General features: G+C 48.5%; 1 long non-coding RNA gene across 1 annotated transcript in view; it reads left to right on the plus strand.

Moving 5' to 3' along the window:
• The window catches only part of LOC106727580, an 8,365-nt gene extending 4,929 nt beyond the window's left edge, over positions 1–3,436 (plus strand). Inside the window, exon 3 of the long non-coding RNA XR_001363809.1 lies at positions 2,229–3,436. This is a non-coding gene — a long non-coding RNA (uncharacterized LOC106727580). The remainder of the gene's footprint in view (positions 1–2,228) is intronic.
• The last annotated feature ends 4,851 nt before the right edge of the window (positions 3,437–8,287 follow it).

Genomic DNA, 8,287 nt, shown 5'->3' on the forward strand with positions numbered 1-8,287 from the left:
CTCAGGTCCCAGCCCTCTCCTCCGCAGCCCAGGACCTCGATCCCCGCACCTGTCCGAGGGGGGCGCATGGGTATCACCAGGCCTGTCTCCCCCGGAAAGCAGCTTCCCGGAGGGGTGCGCGCCCGAGACCCAGAAGGGGCTCAGAGAATGTGGGCTCGGACCCCCCTTTCCAGCGCTTTTCCTTAGCCACCTCCCTCCCGGCAGTCACTGGAGGCAGGATGAGCTAAGTGGTCAGAGCAGGGGTTCAAGATTCGGGAAAACCTGAATTCGAATCCTGCTCCGCCCCTTGCGGGCTGTGTAGCCATGAGCAAGTGACTGCCTCTCGATGCCTCAGCTGTCACATCTGCCAAACGGGAATCAAATAGCCTTAGCATCTTCGGTGTCACAAATCCGGTGCTTAATTTATCCTTGCAGCCACCTCTCCCAGTGTGCAGATGTGCAACTGGCTCAAGGTAGGAAGGGGCTTTTTCAAGGTCGCGCAGAGGGTCAAAGGCAAACCGTCCCGGTCTCCGGAGTATAAGGAGTGCTAGTCTCCAGCAGCCCGGAGGGTAAATTCGTAGAGCCCGGTAGGGGTGAGGAGCAAGGAGCTATTAGTCATCTCTCTCCTCTCCCCCCACGTCCCCCCACCCCAACCCCCAGAAGGCGCACAGGTTCTCCTGGGCACAGGAAGGGAAATGGCTGGCTGCTCCGGGGCCTGGAATGGGGCTCTGGGGTAAGTTTTTCTCCCAAGCTGAAACCCGTTATTATTTTTTTATCTTAATTTTTATTATTTTTAATACAGCAGGCCGGACCCTTTCTGCAGGAACCAGCCGGCTGTTTAGGGCAGACCATAATCTCTGCGCAGCTCCTTGCTGGGAAGGCAGCCCCACGCTGCCCTCCAGTGGCCGGCGAGGTGGTGCCGCCCGAGATCTGAAAAACAAGGGGATCAGGGAAGGGAGCTTCGCTGAGCACGTGGTGGGGGCTGCCAGGGAGAAGGAGGGAGAAACTACAGCTCATCCCCTCCCACCCCCACCCTGCTATTCGCGGTGCAGGTGGATTTGGGAATCATGGGAATCGAGAATAATAGACTGAATTTGAAAGGCACAGCAGTTTTTTCATTCTGCTTTTATTTATTTCTGAATAGATAACACATTTACATGATTCAAAAGATTAAAAAGATGGTGGAGTGAAAAGGAAGTCTCCCTTCCACTCTTGTTCCCAGCCACCCAGTCCCCTTCCTGGAGGGAGGCAGCCATTGTCATATGCTGCTTGTATATCCTCCAGCAGAAAGTCTATGTGAATAAAAAGGTTTTACAGGATCAGTCGTTCCCTCCATATCCTCCTCGCATCTTGCCGCTTTACCTAAACATGAATCATGGAATATGTTCTATATTGATTCACATTGAGCTGCCTCATTCTTTTGAACAGCTGCATAATATTCTATTGTATGAACTTCATAATTATTTGATCGGTCTTCTATTGATGAGCTTTTAGGCGGTTCCCAAGCTTTTGTAATCATAACCTTACAACAAATAACCTTGTACGAGTGCATACACTGTTAGACCCAGGTAGGAGTGATTCACTTAGCGATTGTTGTATAATGAACAAAAGGCTTTAAACAAAAAAGCTTCATTATTGCTCATATGGATCACCGGGGGCCCTGCTGGTCTGGGCCAGGCTGGGCTCACTCTGCCCTGCCTCCCTGTTCTGGGTCAGAGGGCAGGGCAGCTGGGAGTTCGCTTGTTAAGGGAGAATGGGTCAATCACATGTCTGGGAGTTGGCTGGCTGTCCGCTGGGGCAAGAAGGGTGCCCGGGCCATGTCTTTCATCATCCTGAAACATCAAGACCTCCTGAAATCCCATGGCTGGCATCATATTTCATCACATTCTGTTGGTCCAAGCGAGGAAGGCCCTAGCCCGGATTCAAAGCTGGGGAAATGGAAAAACCCCTCCGCCAGGGAGGAGTGGCAAAGGCATATTGCAAAGGCATGACCAAAAGGACATGAACTACTGTGGTCGTTAAAAAATACATTTAAACAATGCTTTCATTTGATAATAGATTTACAGAAAAAGTTCCAAAGACTGTGCAGAGGTCCTATCTACCCCGGTGCCCAGGTTCCCTCATTGTTAATATTTTATATTACTGCGATCCATTTGTCACAACTAAAGAACCAACAGTGATACATTACTGTTAGCGAAACTCCATACTTTATTCATTCGTTTTTCCTCAGTGTCTTTGCTCTGTTCCAGGACCCCGTCCAGAATACCACATTGCATGTAGTCATCAGGATCCCATCCAGAATACCAGATATTGCATTTAATCACCCCAGCTCCTTAGGCTCCATGTGGCTGTGACAGTTTCTTAATTTCCTTGGTGTTTTGTTTTTTTGACAACCTTGACAGATGACCAGCACTCCTCAAATAATCAGGTTTTCTGTAGAAGGCCCGTCAATTTGAGTTTGTCCAGTGTTGTTCTCGTGATCAGTCTGGAGTTATGGGTTTTGAGGAAGACCTCAGAGGTAAAGTGTCTTGTCAATGCGTTATATCAAGAGAACATGCCATCCACATCACTTATCATAATGATGTTAACCTAATCACCTAGCTAAGGTGCTGCTTGCCCGGTTTCTCCAGTGGAATGCTACTCTTTCCTCCCCTTTTCCATCCTGTTCTCTGTAAAAGGGAGTCGCTGTGCAGTGCCCACACTGAAGAGGTAGAGAACAACTCTCCACCTCCGCCTCATTGCGGGGGCACTAGCAACATACGTTCTTTGGAATTCTTCTGTTTTGTGTTTATTCTATCATTTATTATATCAATGTGGACTCGTGGATATTTGCTTTATATTTTGCACCATCTACATACTATGTTATTTCTTTTGTTGCCCAAATGGTTCCAATTTTGACTATTAGGGCAAATGTTGGCTCCTGTGTCTCTTTGTTACATCCTCATCACTTCCTTGCTCTCTGACACTCATAAGATGTTATATCTGAGTCTGCTTCTGATGATTGTTTTTTCTCTTGAGCCCATATTTGTTCTATGCCCTTTGACATGTGTGGAAGACTGGATAACAGATCGAGAGGGGGAAGATAATCCTGGATTATCCAGGTGGACTCTGAATGCAACCACATGAGTCTTTACAAGAGGAGGCAAAGGGAGCTTTGACACACAGAGGAGAAGGTGATCTGACCATGGAGAGAGAGAGTGATTGGAGTAATTCAACCAGAAGCCAAGGAATGCCGGCCGCGACCGGAAGAGGCCAGGATGGGATTCGCCCCCAGAGCCTTCAGAGGAGTGCAGCCCTGCAGACACTTCGGGTTTAGCCCAGTGATACTGACTGATTTTGGATTTCTGATCTCCAGAGCATAAGAGAATAGATTTCTGTTTTAAGCCACCAAACTTTGCGGTGACTTGTTACAACAGCCTCGGGAAGCTAATACAGCCTGCCTTCTAAATTTTTCTGGAAAGCTGGGCATTTTGTATAGGAAATAAATACGGAGGGAAACAGGCCTTTAACGTGAGGATTGATGTTAATCTTGCCAGGAGTTGGGCTGCATGTAATGCTTGTTGTAGCTCTAGGCGCCCCGGCTTCGCATTCCTTTGTACCCATGTCTTCTCTGCCCTCTTTGGCTCTGGAGGCTCCCTTTGTCCTGGTCCTGAGTCTGTGTCCTGCACCTCTTTCAGCTGCAATCGCTGCTTTATGCTGGAGCCTTATTGCTGTGCTGGTCCAGTGGGGGAGGTTCAGGCTTCTAGTGGGCTTGCTCTGGTCTCAGGGGTGTGGCCTTTTGCAAGAGTTTCTGTTCCTCCTCCAGGGGTGGAGCTATGCCCTTCCCCCTCTCCGGTCCCTTCCCCAGCTACAACATCCCAGCCTATTTCCTCTATTGTCTATGGCTCTGCACCCACCCCATCCCACACACATGCCCTCCTTTGGGTGAAACAGGAAGTCTGGAGAGTTTCCAGTTCCTTTTGCCTTACGTGCAGTAAAGCCTCTGAATTGCCTTCTGGCAGCGTCCTACCCACTGGGATTGGGGAAGGGAATGGGCGGGCTTCACCATGGCGATGCTTTGCCTTCTCTCTGTCTGAGTTACATGATGAACCCTGTCAGATCCTCCACATCGGAACCCAGTGAGGTTCCTGGAGGAAGAATCTGCAAAATTATGAGGTCTCCCCCCATGACTGGGGGCCCCAGGAGCTCCTGACTCTTATGCTGGTCCCCACTCAGCCTTTAGCAATTCAGCAGAATTACCACCTACGTGTTCCCACCGGTTTACAGCATTGCTGCAGGGAGGCCAATCTTGGTGTTGGATGCACCTGACTCCCCGATTTTGGGGTGGCAGTTTGCCTTGCAACCTCCGTTCTCTGATGGATTCAAGGGAGGTCATTGATTTTCAGCTTATCCAACTTTTTCTTGTTGTAAAAACTGGGGTAATGGCTTTTAAGCTCTTTACATATGGGGAGTTGAAACCAGAAGTCCCTATTGTGACCATTTTTATATCAACCCACCACAGCAAGTAAGAAATATTAAGGTTCACAAAATCATTGGACTATATATAATCTTGGAATCATAAAGACTGCAGCACATAAACTCAGGTTTGCAGCTGAGAAATCATAAATTCTAAGAATAAAAATTCCCTAGATTGAAAATCTCCATGGACTCTCCACTTCTTCCAGGCTGACATGACATTAAATATTTTTCATTATCTGTCCTGTTCCACCTCTCCTACCTCACTTTTCACCACCTAGCTCACCTCCCACAAAATCCTCCCCCCTAGAAAACAAACTTGACATCACACTCAAGGTTCCAGCTAAGTATTAAGCTAATTGAGAGTCCCTGATGCACCTTGGACATTCCCTAGAACCAGCCACATGCAGCTCTTTGGCCCCTTGAGTGTGGCTCTTCCTAAGCCTTAGGAGTACCCTAATTAAGTTAATAGCAATGTACCTACCTATATAGTTTAAGTTTTAAAAATTTGGCTCTCAAAAGAAATTTCAATCGTTGTACTGTTGATATTTGGCTCTGTTGACTAATGAGTTTGCCGACCACTGCCCTAGAACATGGCAAACCTTCAACATTCATCTGTTAATCTAATTAGTGAATAAAATTACAAAGCTCGTATCATAGCATGGAGCACACAGAAGTATTAACAGTGGCCAATCTCTGTCATGCACCTAATTTGTGCCTGATAACTCTTCTAAGCACTTCATCTGTATTAATTTATTTTATTTTCATAACTTTGTGTGGTAGGTACTATTATTAGTCCCATTTTACAGATGAGGAAACTGAGGCAGAGAGAGGTTAGTCACTTGCCCAAGGTTACCCAGATGCTAAGTGTCAGAGCTTAGGGAACCTCACTGATGGGTTTGTAATCAGCATGAAGCTCATCCTATTGGCCAGGCGCTGTGCTAATGCTAGACACGTTACGTACACGAGCTCTCTAATCTCATGATAATTCCCATTTAATGTGGAGAAATGGAGGCCCGTACAGGTTAGGTGACTTTCCCAGGGTCACACAGCTAGTAAAGCTGAAGCTAAAGTTCAAATCAGGTCTGCTTGCTCTAAATTCCGCACTCTCTCTTATCTTCAGCATCACTTCTGGCTGTCCATTGAGGAAAGGAACACTTTAACCCCCTTGTCAAGCCATCACCCCTACTCTTCCTTCAAGATATAGTTCAAGGGTTCCTTCTGCTGTGATGCTTTTCTCTCTCCCCCTACCCCAGCTGCTGTCAGTCCCTTCTTCTCTTCCTTCCTGTGACTCCACCCCCATCCCTGCCCTCATGAGGGCTTGGGTTCAGTCACAAATCTGCTGGGGGACCTTGATGAACCCTTATTGTCACCATTTGAGCCGTGATTCTTCTCTCATCTGCTAAATGGTGCTAAGGAAGTGCCTCCCTCAGGGGGTTGGATGAAATATGCACCAACCTTAGCCAAGTGCCTTCCGGAGCACTTACCACGCTGCATTATAATCACCTGTTTAAATGTCTGTCTCCATCACTTGACTGGAGGGCAGGGACTGATTCTGATCTATCTCTTTGCCTCTAGCACCCAGTACGGCTTAGAACAGGAATTAAATAAATGTGAAGTAAAATAATAAAAAATAAAGAAAGGAGGCTTAGACTCCTAGTCTCATAATTCCATACATAAAATCTTTGCATTGCCTCACATAACTGCAACGTTGAAAGGATCTTAGATATCAACTTCCCAAGGCTTTCAATCTTTTTGACAACCACCCAGTTAGCCATACACTTTGTATTCCCATGCAGTGCGCATGTACACACACACACACACACACACACACACACACACACACACTGAAAACTTCAGAGTGGCATTTTCCCTCACTATGTGGCCTAAACCTACATCTCTTCTCTTTCTCCTCTCCTATCGTTTCCATTAAAAAAAAATGCTGGGTTAGTTTATTAAATTGATTTCATGACTCATGACTGTGTTGTGTCCTATGGTTTGAAAAACACACTTCTCTCATCCAACTGCTCAGCTGGATTCTCTCTCCAGCGTCCCTGACAAGAGTCCTGTACTTGCACACCCGGGAGGGAAAGCTCCACCCACAGAAGATAAGAGGTTTCATTACTGGACAGCGCTAATTGTTAGAAAGTCCTTCTTTCTCTTAAGCGAAACAACCCTCCCGGTGACTTCCCCATTGGCCCCTCTGGCTTGCTGGTCTCTCTAGGTGCACATTACCAAGCTCCCTTCACTTCACTGTTTCACTTTCTTCCCCTGCTCCCACACGTGCCCACCTGGGTGCATAGAGCCACTCTCTGGGCCTTGATCTTCACCCATCACCTCCCATTGTTGCGCTTGTTTGCTTTCATGGGGGTGAAGGTACCTGGAGCCAGTCCACCCACACAGTGGCTGAAGTCTTCACCTCCTGAAACAGGGAAGTTTGTTGGACTGGGCAGGTATCAGATCTGGAGGGGTGGGGGGAGGCTGGTGCTAGTGATATCAGGGACCCAGATGCCACAGAGGGGTCCATCAAGGGTCCTCCACCCTCGCATGCAGCCACCTGAGGGGCCTCCTGCCCACCCTCCCCGCCAGGCTGCCCAGTCATGCCTGCTGCCTCTGCGGGAGTTTGCCTCCCTCACCCCTGGAGGCCAAGGACAGGTGGCGGCACAGAATTAGCAGTGCCCGGTGCAAACTGAGAATGCACGGCCCCTTGTTCAAAACCATTAAGTGTTTCCAGACAGTGACAGCAGAGCAGTAAATCAAGCATGAGTCCCTCTGAGCGACAGTCTTTGCAACTGCAGGGATCATACACCCATGGTGCCCACCTCGGCACGTTGCAGGAAGCAGGCTCAGCAGAGGTTGTGTGAGCGAGGCCTAGGCCCGGGCTGGGGCCCCAAGTGTAGGACGTGAACCCAGGCCCATGAATATTCAAGGAAGAGAGTCTTTAGAGATAAAGTTGTAGGTTCAGTTATAGAATCTGAGGCCCAGAAAGATGTCCCCATGTCATTCTGCAAACTGATGTCTGAGTCAGATCACATCCCAGGCCTGGGACCCTCCCTCTCTTTTCTCTCCATTCTTTCCTGAACTGGGCTCATCTTTTGCAGAATCTTTCGAACCCTTTCACATGCCGACAACTTGCAAATGTCTGTCTCTCTTCCCACCATCCCCATCTCTCCCCCAACCTCCAGACTCCTGTGTCCAGCTGCCTACAGCTCCAGTGGCCTCTTGCTTCCTCTCCTCCCTCTGCCTCCTCCCTGTTCCTCCTCCAAAGTCATCTCCAGCCACCAGAATGTGAGTTTTTAATTTGCAAATTGGATCCTGCCACACCGCTGTTCTCAGCCTACTGATGCATTGCACACAAATTGCAACCTGACCTCTTCCCCCAGGGCTTGTAAGATCAGGCCCTATGACCTGTTGCTGCCCCCTTTCCCTATAATGACCCACAGTGACCTTGCTGCTGCTCAGCCCACCCAGAGCACACCTCCCCTGCCTGCTGCATTCCTTCTCTGGAGCACTCTTCCCCAGATCTCCCATTCCTCCCCTTCCTTTCAGGGCTCCGATCACATGCCCCTTCCCCACAGGTCCTCCTGAACCCCTTGTGCCAGACGCCCCCCATCATGCTCTCCCCTCTGCCTCAGGTAACCCTCCAGAAAATCACATTGCATAAACACTGAGTGGCCAGATTATTATGACATTTGTAGGCAAATTAGCTATAATTTCACGCTGAAGTTGTTAGAGGGCCAGACCATTATAAATAGGGAAGCAGGTTGTTTACCACAACAGTTACCCAAGCACAGGAACACAAGGATTGGACAGTCGAGCATTGGAAAAAAGTCATGTGGTCCGATGAATCACG

The sequence above is a fragment of the Myotis brandtii genome, unplaced genomic scaffold (genome assembly GCF_000412655.1).
Source record: "Myotis brandtii unplaced genomic scaffold, ASM41265v1 scaffold45, whole genome shotgun sequence".
NCBI lineage: Eukaryota > Metazoa > Chordata > Mammalia > Chiroptera > Vespertilionidae > Myotis > Myotis brandtii.